Genomic DNA, 13,582 nt, shown 5'->3' with positions numbered 1-13,582 from the left:
TTTACTGAGTGCCCACTGTAGCGCGAGCATAAGGATTTATCTCTCTAATATACTATGCCTGCTGTGGACTCCTATTCTGAACTCTGAGGTCTGTTACCAGGACTGAATAGCCTGAGGGGAGGTGACAGTGATGTTCAATACTAGGAAAAAGAACACAGGAAGCTTCTTGATGTGAAGAGGAAAGGAAAAGACACATGGGGGTTTTCTCAAGTGAGGTGGGACAGGGCTTTACTGTGGCTGAGTCAGCACTAGTGACTGCACGTTCAATTGGAAGGGTAAATTCCCTCTGTGTTCACAGCACAGTTTAGTCTGTGGTAGGAACTGTCCCATCCCTCACTTTCCCATCACTGTAGACAACCTCACTGTCTCACAAGGAGGCTCACATTATCCTCGACACGCCTCTCTCATTCAATCCACATATTCACCCAATCCTGTCGCTTCTACCTTCAGAACATCGCTAAAATTCACCCTTTCCTCTCCATCCAAACTGCTACCATATTAATCCAAGCACTTATCCTCTTCCTCCTTCCGTCAACCTCCTTGCTGACCTTTCTGCCTCCTGTCTCTCCCCACTCACTGTTGTCTGGATCTTTTTTTCTAAAAAAAAAAGTGCAATCCATGTTTCCCCACTCCTCAGGAATCTCCAGTGGTTGTCCATCCACCTCTGCATCAAACAGAAACCCCTTACCATCTGCTTAAGAGCACTCTATCTCCTGGCTCCCTCCTTTCTTACCCGCTGATATCCTACTGCAATCCAGCAAATTCACTTCGCTCCTCTAACACCAACCTACTCACTGTACCTTGATCTTATGTATCTTGCTACCACCAACACCTCACTCACGTCCTCCTTCTGGCCTGGAACTCCCTCCTCCTTCCTACCCAACAGACCATTCCTCTCCCCCGCTTCAAAGCCTTATTAAAATCCCATCTCCTCCAAGAGACCTTCCTCCATTAAGCCCTCTACTCCCTTCTGCATCATCCCAGGACTTAGATTTGTACCCTTAATTCTCCTGCACCCTCAGCCCCGCAGCACTTATGTACATATCTGTAATTGAACGTCTTTCTCCCGATCTAGACCGTAAGCACCTTCCAGACAGGGAGCATGTCTACCTACTCTGTTGTAGTGTAGTCTCCCAAGTGCTCAGTACACTGTTCTCTGCACTCTTTAAGCACTCAATAAATATGATTGATTAATTGATTGGTCTTACTGTGTGGAAGATGGCAATGGTAAACCACTTCCGTATTTTTATCGAGAAAACTCTATGGCTACACTACCAGAATGATTGCAGATGGAGGTGGGGCGTTCCGGGAGAGATGTGTTCATGGCGTCGCTGTGGGTCAGAGATGACTCGACAGCGTAAGACAAGACAGGTTGATTGGTCGTTGTTCAAAGCACTTGGTGAAATGGACAAAAACCTTCCAAGGAGAAATTAAAGTCTAGAGCAGTGACACAGCCTTAAATAAAGACACAGCCTGAGACCAGGGCTTTTTAATCACTGCACAAAGCAGACCCACTGCTTTCTGGGGTGGTGGGATCTGGACAGCACCTTATCCCTCCCTCTTCGTCACCATTACACTGGCCGACCATGTTGAGTTGGGGGGTAAGGCAAGTGTGGATGGGCCCGTTTTGGCCGGTGTAACCTTCTGGCCTTTCATTGCTTTGGTCTACCAGGGCCTTAATCTAGAATTCCCTGAATCACCTAGGGTATTTGAAGAATACTTGCAGTTAGCAAGGACGAAGTCGATCAATCAATTGATCAATTAATTGTATTTATTGAGCACTTACTGTGTGCAGAACACTGTACTAAGCGCTTGGGAGAGTACTATATGGCAATATAGAAATCGTGTTCCTGAGAAGAGGTTGAGTGGCCAAAGAGTGACCAGAGGTTTTTTTTTTTTGTCTGGGGAGGTTTTACTGATGTAAGGAAAAGGCCTTCAACAGAAGCTAAGCAGTCCTGGGGTCATCAGTAGCGCAAATAGGAAGAAGCCAAATGTTTGGCAGTTTGTTCTGGGAGTGTTGCTCTGGCACCATTTTGTTTTTAAAGATCTGGTAACTTGTTCAGACTGTCAGGAAGTGTAAAAACAACAGTATTAATCTGGGGGAAGGCAGGCATAGTTGCCAGGAAAGGGAACGTGACTATTATCAACAATCAATTGTATTTATTGAGCGCTTACTGCACAGTACTAAGCGCTTGGGAGTGTACATTATGAGTTGGTAGACACAGTCCCTGCCCACAAAGAGCTTACAGTCTAGAGGAGGAACTTACAATACACAGACTGAGGGCTATTGTATGTAGAGCCCTGTGCTAGACCCTTGGGAGAAACCCTGAAGCAGTATATCTTGCCCGGCATGAGATTACAGTCTAAAAGCAAAGACAAGCAGACATAAATTGTTGAATATACAACAGTTCAACGAAAGTAAGAAGAATAATTAATGAACGTAGACACAAATCAATGCAAATAAACAGATAAGTGCATAAATGCTGAGGTGGCTGAGGGGAAGGCATGACTGGGAAGGAGGATTAATTAGGAAGTGTCTCCTAGAGGGGATGGGGTTTTTAAAGCGCTCTTAAGGAGGGTGCAATTTGTCGAAGCTGAGGGGCAATGGGAATGATCCCCACTTGAGAATCCACTTCCTCCCCAACCATCTGCCACTACTGACGTGAAAATGAGGGATATAAAAAGCTCTTGCCAATGGCAAAAGGAATCAGGTCCCTTTCTCCCTGCAGGACAATCACGATGTTATTCGGTCCGGTCCCTGCTCCTGGACGTTTTGTCCACCATCTTAGTCTGGAAGCCCTTGCTGATCCCTTAGAACTATAGAAATCAGAGCTGAAAAGGCTACAACAACTCATACTGGGGCATCCTGGAGAGCTTATCCAATGGTCTACACAGCTCAAGCTGCTCCTCGGGGAGGTATGTTTTGGAGGTGACAGAAGCAGGAAAGCCCAAGGCTTGAATTGGCAAAGTTACACTTGTGGTCAAGCAGCTGGCTTGATGGAAAGACCACAGACCTGGGAGATATGAGGCCTGTGCCTCTGCCACTTGCCCTCTGCGTGTGACTGCGCAAGTTACTTCATTGGGCCTCAGTTTCCTCGGCTGTAAAAATGGGGATTAAATACTTTTCTCCCTCCACCTTAGACTGTGAGCCCCATGGAACAGGTATTGTATCTGATCTGACTGTATGACCTGATTGCATTTTATCTACTCCAGTGCTTAATAATAATAATAACGATGATGATAATAATAGTAATGGTAGTATTTGTTAAGTGCTTACTATGTGCCAGGCACTCTTCTAAGTGCTGAGGTAAATACAAGCTAATCAAGTTGGATACAGTCCCTGTCCCACTTGGGGCTCACAGTCTTAATCCCCATTTTACAGATCATAATAATAATAATTATGGTATTGGTTAGGAACTTACTATGTGCCAAGCACTGTTCTAAGCACTGGGGTAGATACAAGGTAATCAGGTTGGACACAGTCCCTGTCCCATAAGGGGCTCACAGTTTCCCCATTTTATAGATGAGGGAACTGAGTCACAGAGAAGTTAAGTGACTTACCCAAGGTCACACAGCAGACAAGTGGCAGAGCTGGGATTAGAACCCACAACCTACCTCTAACTCTCAAGACCATGCTCTTGCCACTAGGTTACAGATGAGGTAACTGCTTGACCCATAGTGCTTAACAATTGTTATTATTATTAGTCTCCTTTTTGTTTTGCCCTAGAATCTTATTATTAATATATTAGCATATATTATCGATATACTATATTAATATTATAATGCTTTGATCTATAATAATACGACACACTGAGCATTAATATAATAATATTATTCTAGGGCAAATCAGAAAGGAGAACAGTGTCTCCGGCTACATTTATTTGCTGAGTCCAGAGCTGAGCCAAATCCAGAAGCATGCCCACAGTAGAGAAGACTTGAGGGTGGAAGACCAGCTGAGGCTAATCAGGGGTAACAGGGAGGGAGAGTCCACTTAGCACAGGGTGACAGAAAGCTTCAGGCCAACCCTGACTTAAAGCTATGCCTTTACTAGATCAGGCTGCTCAATCCATGAAATTATCCAAGCACTGCGTGAACCTACCTATATTTTCTGCCTCCCCACCTTCCTGTGGGAACAAAGTCCATGTTTACTACCTGAAAAGTGAAATGTTTCCTTTTGTTTAGTTACAACCTACCAGCTTTATACCTCATTGGCTATCCTTTAATCCTGGCCGGGGAGGATTTATTCTGTGTCTGTCTTCATGATTTGGTAAACTTCTATCATATCCTCTTTCCCCTTGCCCCAGAAAAAGACCACCCTCAGGCTGAAGCTTCTCCATTTTCCTGATCACCTTAGTTATCCTTCACTTTATTGCCTTTGTACTTCCAGCTCTAGAGTTGCCCTAGACCTGTTAGTCCAGATGTGAATAGCACAGATCATTTAACTCTTGGTCTTTTCCCTTTAGAAGATCATACCTTCAGTAAAGAGGGTTTCCTGTTCAGGTCTGTTAGTCAGCCTTCATTTCCTTAATTCCCACCCCCCAACCCCAGTTGACCTTTTTGGTTCAGGGAAAATCAACTCTCCCCATTTTGGTGGGATTTCTGAGGAAATGACCGAGCACACTCCCCAGGTTCAGCTTAGACTCCTCCATTTCACCCCTGTTCAGCCCCCCTTTTTCCCTTCTCTGCCCTGTCAGCATCCTGTAGCTCTGTTCTGATCTCCTTCCAACTTTCCAGGACCAAAAACAATATTTTCCAGATTGGGGTGGAGGGGCAGGAGGAGGTGGATCTCAGTAGAGAGGAGAAAAAGACCTCTCCCTTCCCTGCTCCACCCATGATGCATTTTCACTTATAGCCCCCAAAATAGCACTGACCTTTTAGGCTGAATTCACTCAGTAGTATTTATTGAGCGCTTACTATGTGCAGAGCACTGCACTAAGTGCTTGGAATATACAATTCGGCAACAGATAGAGACAATCCCTGCCCAATGACGGGCTTACAGTCTAACACATTGCAAACTATTCTATCCGTTCTCTCCCTCCTTCCCTTTCCCCTACCCATTCTTCCTGCCTACTACATATCTGGGTCTAAAATTATTTTTTTTCTAAATTTTGTTTAGTAACTCTCTGCCCCTATTTCTGACCTCTTTACTATTAGTATAATTTCTCAGAGTTTTTATTTCTCTAAGCCTTCCCAACACCCTCTAGTTTACAGCTACCTAATCATTAATTGGCAGACAAGACCATATCTCCTCTGATCTGTATCTTATGCAAGCACTAAAGCCTGCCTGTTAACAGCATTTATCTCAACTCCCCCTTTGCAGTTCTACAGTCAATTTTGACAGGTCACAAGCTATATTTCCAAGCCACCTAATTCATTTTGTCAACTGTTCCTCAGGCACCTCTCACAGCTTCTGTTTTTTCCAAATAAAATTTTATAAATTGCATCCTAAAAGGAATACAGCTTATTTTGAAGGATTTACTCTTGTTAAACCCAGACATTGATACTGCTTATTGTTGTTATTACTTCTAAATGTTTATAGGTACAATCTATACAGTCTTTTATAATCTTTATCCATTAATTTGGGGGGATTTAAAATTGAAATTAGGAAACAGTAATTTTTAGGATGACTTTTCTTTCCCATTTTTTGTAGACTACCACTTTTGCTTTTCTCCCGACTTCTTGTCCTTCTCAACTACTTTATAACTTTTCAGAAATCACCAGCAGGCAGCCTTACAGATATATTCCAAACATTTTTTGGCTCAAGAACTTATTTACCTACCAGTCCACCCTCTGGCCTGCCCTGCCCTTTTTGGCTCACATTTAGCAAAGCACAGCATTGGAGCAGTGGTCAATCAATCAATCAATCATAGTTATTGAGCCCTCACCAAGTGCTTGGGAAAGTACAATAGAGTAAGTAGACACTATCCCTGTCCTCAAGCTGCGGCTAACAATCTAGAGGTTTGAGGCAGCCCCCTCCCTCTCACCACCATGGGAGAGAAACGCTGTCTCCTGCATCACATTTAGAATGCTGAGAAGGTGTCCAAGCTCTGACCCCTCCAACAGATCATGTATTGTTATTTTTTTTCCTACTGTCTATAATTTTGCACTGTTGAATTTTAATCTGTACTTTTCAAGCCTTAGTTACTATTCTGATGTTTATGTCTGTCCTTCCCTTTAGACTGTGAGCCTCTTGTGAGACAGAGACTATGTCTCAATTAATTTTCATGTAATCTTCCTAGCCCAAGTTACTGCGTTTGCACATTTTCAGTGCTTAATAAATGCAGTAGCTTCCAATGAGCAGGGATCCTTTAGAAGTCATTCAAATGTCCTGATGGTGCTTGGCAACATCTCTGCACCAAAGTGATGCCCATTACAGCAGCAGTGGGTGTTTATTCTTTCCTTAAGGATCACCAGAAATGGAGACTCTGCAGCATGGAGAAGCAGCATGACCTAGTGGAAAGAGCAAGGGTCTGGGAGTCAGAGGACCTGGGTGCTAATCCTGACTCTGTCACTCGTCTGCTGTGTGACCTTGGGCAAACCACTTCACATCTCCATGCCTTAGCTACCTCATTTGTAAAATGGGGATTAAAACTATAAACCCCATGTGGGACATGGACTGTGTCCAATCTGATTAGTTTGTGTCTACTCCAGGGCTCAGTACAGTGCCTGGCACATAGTAAGTGCTTAACAAATACCATTTAAAAAACAAAAACAAAATACTTCCTCCGTAGCCTATTCCACCGCCCCATCTCCCGACAGCCAGGTCGTCTCTTCTCATGGCCAACCAAACCTCTCCTAATAATTACTAATACTAATTGTGATATTTGTTAAGTGCTTACTAGGTGCCGGGCACCGTACTAAGCACAGGGAAAGGTACAAGATACAGTCTCAATCCCCATTTTATGGATGAGGGAACTGAGGCACAGAGAAGTGAAGTAACTTAGTCAAGATCACACAGAAGACAAGTGGCGGAGCCAACATTAGAACCCAGGTCCTTCTGACTTTCAGGTCCTGGCTCTATCCACTAGGCCATGCTGCTTTTCATTAATCAATCAGTGGTATGATATGCAAAGCACTGAATTAAGCACTTGGATGAGGCCAACAGCAGCAAGACATACTTTTCCTACTCTGGAGGAGTTTACAGTCTAGGGGAAGAATCAAACAGAATTTACAAACGGTGGGAGCAGAAGGTGCTGCCTCTGTATTTCAAGGCATTTACAATTTACTTTAAGTTCAGTCCTCAGCAAACCATACCTATAAAAGCTCACATTAGGTTTGAAAACAGTTATTCAGCTATCCCTTAGCCTAAACTTCTCTAGCCTAAGCCCCCAATTCCTTTAACCTTTCTTCTCAGAACTTCTTTTCTATCCCTTCGATCATTTTTGTTGCTCTTCTCTACTGCCCCACCCCCCTCCATTTTTCTAGATCATTTTGAAAATGTGGGGACCAAAAATGGATAAAGTAGTTTTTCAAGGGTCTGGTCAAGGTAGAATATAAGAGAAGGATGACTTCCCAACTCTTGCTTTTCATATTCCTGTTTGACACATTCATTAATTCAATTGGATTTATTGAATGCTCTCTGTGTGCAGAGCACTGAACTAAGCTCCGCCACTTGTCAGCTGTGTGACTGTGGGCAAGTCACTTAACTTCTCTATGCCTCAGTTACCTCATCTGTAAAATGGGGATTAAGACTGTGAGCCTCACGTGGGACAACCTGATTCCCTTGTGTCTACCCCAGCGCTTAGAACAGTGCTCGGCACATAGTAAGCGCTTAACAAATACCAACATTATTATTATTATTATTATTATTAAGTGCTTGGGAAAGTACAATACAAAAATCAACAGTGACATTTCCTTGCCCATGGCTTTTTAAAATAGTGATGCTACATTATCAACTCATTTTCAGCATCCTTTCCTCAGGTCTTTTTCTGTTATACTGGTCCTAGGCCAGTCTTACCCATCCTGTGCTGCTATTGTTTTTCATGCTTTCAGTATACTACCTTGCACTTGTCCCTACTGAATTTCATCCTGTTTTTGATAGATCATTTTTTCATTTTGTCTTCATCTCTTTGAATTACATTCCCACCTTCCAAATTGCTAGCACCCTGCCCAATTGAGTATCATCTGCCAATTTGATAAGCCTGTGCCAGTTCCTTCACTCAAGCCATTAATAAAGATATCGAATAGAACCGATCCCAGGACTGAATATCAAGGACACCACCCTTTACCTTCCCCTGTCCCAGGTTGATCTTGAGCCACTGGGTTTGATTCTTGAGCCCACTGTGCACCTCCCCCCAGCAGAAGCAGCATGGTGTAGCGGATAGAGCATGGGCTTGGAAGTCAGAAGGTCATGAGTTCTGATCCTGGCTCTGCTACTTGTCTGCTGTGTGACCTTGGGCAAGTTACTTTGCTTCTCTGAGCCTCAGTTTCTTCATCTGTAAAATGGGGATTGAGACTGTGAGCCCCACTTGGGACAGGGACTGTGTTCAACCCTATTTGCTTGTATCTACCCCAGCGCTTAGTACAGTGGCTGGGACATAGTAAGTGCTTAACAAATACCATTATTATAATTATTGTTAATACCATACTTTCCTCATCTGTCAATAAGGATGCCAAGATGCATATAAGTTTACCTACTCTGTTACGTAAGCACTTGCTTTCCTACATATCTATCTTTCTATTTTCTACTTCTTCCTACTTGTAAATGATTTTCTGTCTGTCCCCAGTTAGTTATACATTTCTTGAGGACAGAGTCACTTCTTCCTTCTCTATTGTACTTTCCCAAGTGCTCGAAACAATGCTCTGCACATGGAAGGTGCTCAATACGTATCACTGATTGATTGGCATCAAGAACCTTATTGGAGTTCAGGTGGTTTACATTTCTTGCTGCACCCTGTCTATGTGGTCTGTCACTGATGGTAGAAGGAGATTTAATTTATCTAGCATGATTTACTCTTTTTTATGGTATTTGTCAAGTGCTTACTATGTGCCATGTGCTGTACTAAGCGCTGGAGTAGAAGCAAGCTAATCAGGTTGGACACAGTCCATGTCCCACAAGGCATTATTGCTTCCTAATAATTTAGTCTCTTCTAGGTTGCAGAGTGATTGGTCAACCATTTGTCAGGGTCCAAGGAGTTCCTTCACATCCAGCGCTTAGAACAGTGCTTGGCATACAGTAAATGCTTGTCAAATACCATTATTATTATTATTATTATCATTATTATTGTCCAGAATCAGAAAGTCCAGAAGACTAGCACCTGGTAGTTCTAATGGTGTTCTTTCAGGATCCAGCTACCTCCCCTGACATTCTTGGGGTAGCATTCGTTAACAGGCTGGGCCTGTCAAGGAGGGCAATCATGACATGGTTATTTTAAACAAGTCGTTGCCATTGTTGGAAACCAAATCCTGAGCTGGATGGACCAAGGGCTGGCCCAGGAATGACACAGTACATAGGCTAGGGCCTGCTCTCATTTCAAATGTTTACTAGGAAACTGCAGATCTCAACAAGCTAAGATGGCTCATGGAGACAACATGGCCACTGTACTGTGCTGCTCCAGGAGACTACAGGAGCGAAGCTACGCTCCGACTGGTTGGGGTCGCATTCCACAATCAGGGTCTTATCCAAGGGCCCTAAATAATGAAGTTAATCCTGAAGCTTCTGCAGATAATAGCAGAACATTGTGGCCCAAATGTGAGCCAGGAGACACACCCAAAGACCATTCAGTCAGTCAATCGTATTTACTGAGCACTTACTGTGTGCAGAGCACTGTATTAAACACTTGGGAGAGTACAATATAACAATATAACAGACACATTCCCTGCCCACAGCAAGCTTACAGTTTGTAGTGGGAGCTTACAATCTAGACCAGCTCTTGAAGGGAGGAGATCTATAATTATTCCTGAGCTACAGACTAGAAGTTAAAACTCCTATGAGATTTTTTTTCCCACACAGCCAGTGATTCTCTCTGTGGCTCTGGGAAAGTCACTTTTCCTTTTTCGGGGCTTCAGTTTCTTCATCCATAAAATGGGAAGAATAAGCCTTTTCCGTGATCTGATTATTCTATAGCTACACCAGCACTTAGCACATAGTAAACACTTAATAAATCCCATTATTATAAATGCTAGTAAAGTGCCTAGAGATGCTCGGGGGGCTAGATATAGACAAATAATATTATTGGAAGGTTTTCAGGTTAAAAGACAAATTTCAAAACGCCATTGAGGATGTCAGGGGCAGAGAGAGGCTCTTTTTGATCTTTCTTTAATCAGGGCTACGAGTGCTCTGCCCCGTGTCTGCTGTGTGACCTTGGACAAGTCACTTAACTTCTATGTTCCTCAGTTCGCTCATCTGCAAAATGGGGATCCAAAACCGGTTCTCCCTCCGTCTTAAACTGTGAGTTCTATGTGTGACTTGCCGATCTTGTTTCTATCCCAGTGCTTAATGCAGTGCTTGGCACAGTAAACCTTTAACAATTACAACTATCATCATCAAGTGCCCGCTGGCTCAACGGACGGATGCTATGTCCTCTAGGAGCCACTAGATGGCGCAGTAAGGCTGCTATAATTCCAAAATTCCGTACGATTCTAAATTCACGATTCAGGCTCAGATCTCCCTGAATTATCACTGTACTGGGTGAAAGGAATCATCCCCTCATCTCAACCAGGGCCAAGTGCCGTCGATAATATCCAGACTACCCCAGTCTGCTCCCCAGAGGCTTCCAAAGCCGGGCCGGGTTTTGGGTTGCCTTCAGGACAGCATTCTGGATTCCGAAACGTTAGTTTTTCCTGTTGTGGAGTCAAATCCACTGCCTCAGAGGGCCACCGAACTAGCACCTATAAGCAGTTTGTAAATCTGAGTACCAGAGCGAATGGCAGCTATACGAGTCAGTCAAACTGGGACTTCTTCCCTTCCCTCTCATTCTTCTGTGGTAGTAAACCCCTACAGAAGTTGAAATGACACCTCTGGATTTTGCTTCAGAATTAGCATTCCACTGAATGCTATTATTTCCCATTTCTTTGATATAAAGTAATGAGATGTAGATACTAAAGCCCCATCTCCTTCAATGAGTTTTCCTTGATTAATTTCCCAGCATTCTGAGTCAGCTCTAGCAATTATTTATACTCTCCTTAGTACGTATATATATATATATATATATACCTACTCAATTTGTGTTGTCTCCCCTGTTAAAATGTAAGCTCCTTGTGGGCAGGAGGAGACATATCACTTGTTTACTCCGTACTTCCTAAAGGACCTAGTACAATACACTCCACCAAGTGGACACCCGATAAATGCTGCTGCTGCTCCTACTGCTAAAAATAATTAGGGTATTTGTTAAGCACCAAGCACTGTTCTAAGGACGGGGGTAGATACAAGGCAATCAGGTTGGACACAGTCCCCACCCTACATGGGGCTGGCAGTCTCAATCTCCATTTTACAGATGAGATAACTGAGGGACAGAGAAGTTAAATGACTTGCCTAAGGTCACACAGCAGACAAGTGGCGGAGCAGGGGTCAGAACCCGCGACCTCTGACTCCCAAGCCTGGGCTCTTGCCACTAGGCCATGCTGCTTCTCTAGGCCATATTACTGCTACTACTAAGTGAGAGGTTTGATAAGAGCAGAGAGATAACATTTTTAAAGAGAAAAATCCTTTCATAAATCACATATTTGTGGCCTCCCTTTTGGTCATTTCAATACATCCAGAGAGGTAACCTGATCTAATGGATAGAGCATTATAGCAGTATGGCCTTGTGGAAAGAACACAGACCAAGGAGTCAAGACCTGAGTTCTAATCCCAGCTCCAGCAGGTGCCTGCTGTGTGACCTTGGGCAAATTACTTAACTTCTCTGTGCCTCCGTTTCCTCATCTGTATAATGGAAATTCACTACCTGGTCTCCCTCCTACTTAGACTCTGAGATCTGTATGGGGCTGGCACTGTGTCAGACTTGATCAATTTCTATGTATCCCAGTTTTTAGTAGAGTGCTTGGCACATAGTAAGCACCTAATAAATACCACCAATATCATAATTATTGGTCTTCTGGGCAACTTGCCTGTGGGATGATGTGAAAGGAGAAGAAGAAGATCTTGAGGAATAAGGTGAGAGTTGCTAAACACTTGAATGAGTTATCAAGGGAGGATGTGCAACTTTCTTCAAACAGTCAATCAATGGTATTTATTATTTACTCTGTGCAGCACACTGTATTAAGCATTTGGGAGAGTCCAATAAAATTGAGTTGGTAGACACAGTCCCTGCCCACAAGGAGCTCCTTAGGTGACCTTGAAAACAGGACATCCACCCATCTGTGCAGGATAGAGGGGCATGGCCTAGATGGTCTCCCAAAGGCCCTTTCCAATCCTATGATTCAAAGATTCTAAAACATCAATGTTCGAATCAGATCTTACTCTTTTGGGTAGAAGTACAGTAGTAATTAAGAACAGTACTTAACCGATCCAGTTCAGAATCTCTGGGGACCTGGACAGAGAAGCAGTATGGCCTAATGGAAAGAGCCCAGGCCGGGGAGTCGGAGAATCTGAGTTCCAATTCTGGCTCTGCCACTGTCCTGTTATGCGACCATGGGCAAGTCACTTAACTTCTCTGGACCTCAGTTTCCTCATCTGTAAAATGGGGATTAATTACCTGTTCTCTCTCCCTTTTAGACTGTGAGGCCTATGAGGGACAAGGGACTGTGTCTCAACTGCTTATCTTGTACCTGTCCCAATACTTGTTAAAGTGGTTAGCACTTAAAAAATGCCATCATCATTATTGTCATCATCTTCATCATTGAGAGAGGATCATGTTTTGCAGACCCATCTTGAGCCCCTAAAAAAAGAAGGATATTATTTAGAGAGAAATCTGACCTCTTTCCACCACTCCAACTTAGAAAGTATTTATAGAAGATCCAAGTTTGATGCCCTGGTGAATCGGTCAATCAATAGTATTTATTGAGCACGTACCGCGTGTGGAGCAGTAAGCTCTTCGTAGAGTACAATATAACAGAGTTGGGAGGCACCCGTTCCCTGGCCATGAGGAGCTTACAGTCTAAAGTGAATTCAAGGGGTTTGCTGGAAGCCACAGTTACGAAGACAATCATGCCTATCTCCATATCCAGAGAGGAACACCCAGTGGAATACTCTAGCTCTTGATTTTCTAGGTGGGGTCTCCTGAAATCACTTCACCCCTCTGCTCACCAAATGGAGGTGAAGGAAAGGGAACTGCTTCAGTGAGGCTCAGTTGAATGGAAAACCAATGGGAGGCCTCCACTTCCCCACCAGCCCCATTTCAGTATCAAACCTTCAGCTGCCTTTCTAGAGCCCCAGAGACTAGCTGAAGGGTTGAGAGACCTACAAGATGGTAGGACTTGGCTGAAATGGGTCTAGCTCCCTGGCTCTGGAACTGAACTGGAGATAGAAGATTCATAGAGTTGGCTTCAGCTTGTTGGCCCTCCTCATTCTTCCCCGATTTGGGGGCGAACAAGATCTAGGGATAGGAGCCAACAGAGGCAGAGTTAGAATGAGCTGGCTTTCTTTCGTAGGGAACATCACCTCATTGGATCTCTACTGACGTCTATACAGACTTTCCTTCCC

Source organism: Ornithorhynchus anatinus, chromosome X1 (assembly GCF_004115215.2).
Source record: "Ornithorhynchus anatinus isolate Pmale09 chromosome X1, mOrnAna1.pri.v4, whole genome shotgun sequence".
NCBI classification, from domain to species: Eukaryota; Metazoa; Chordata; class Mammalia; order Monotremata; family Ornithorhynchidae; genus Ornithorhynchus; species Ornithorhynchus anatinus.
Note: the sequence above shows the minus strand (reverse complement) of the source record.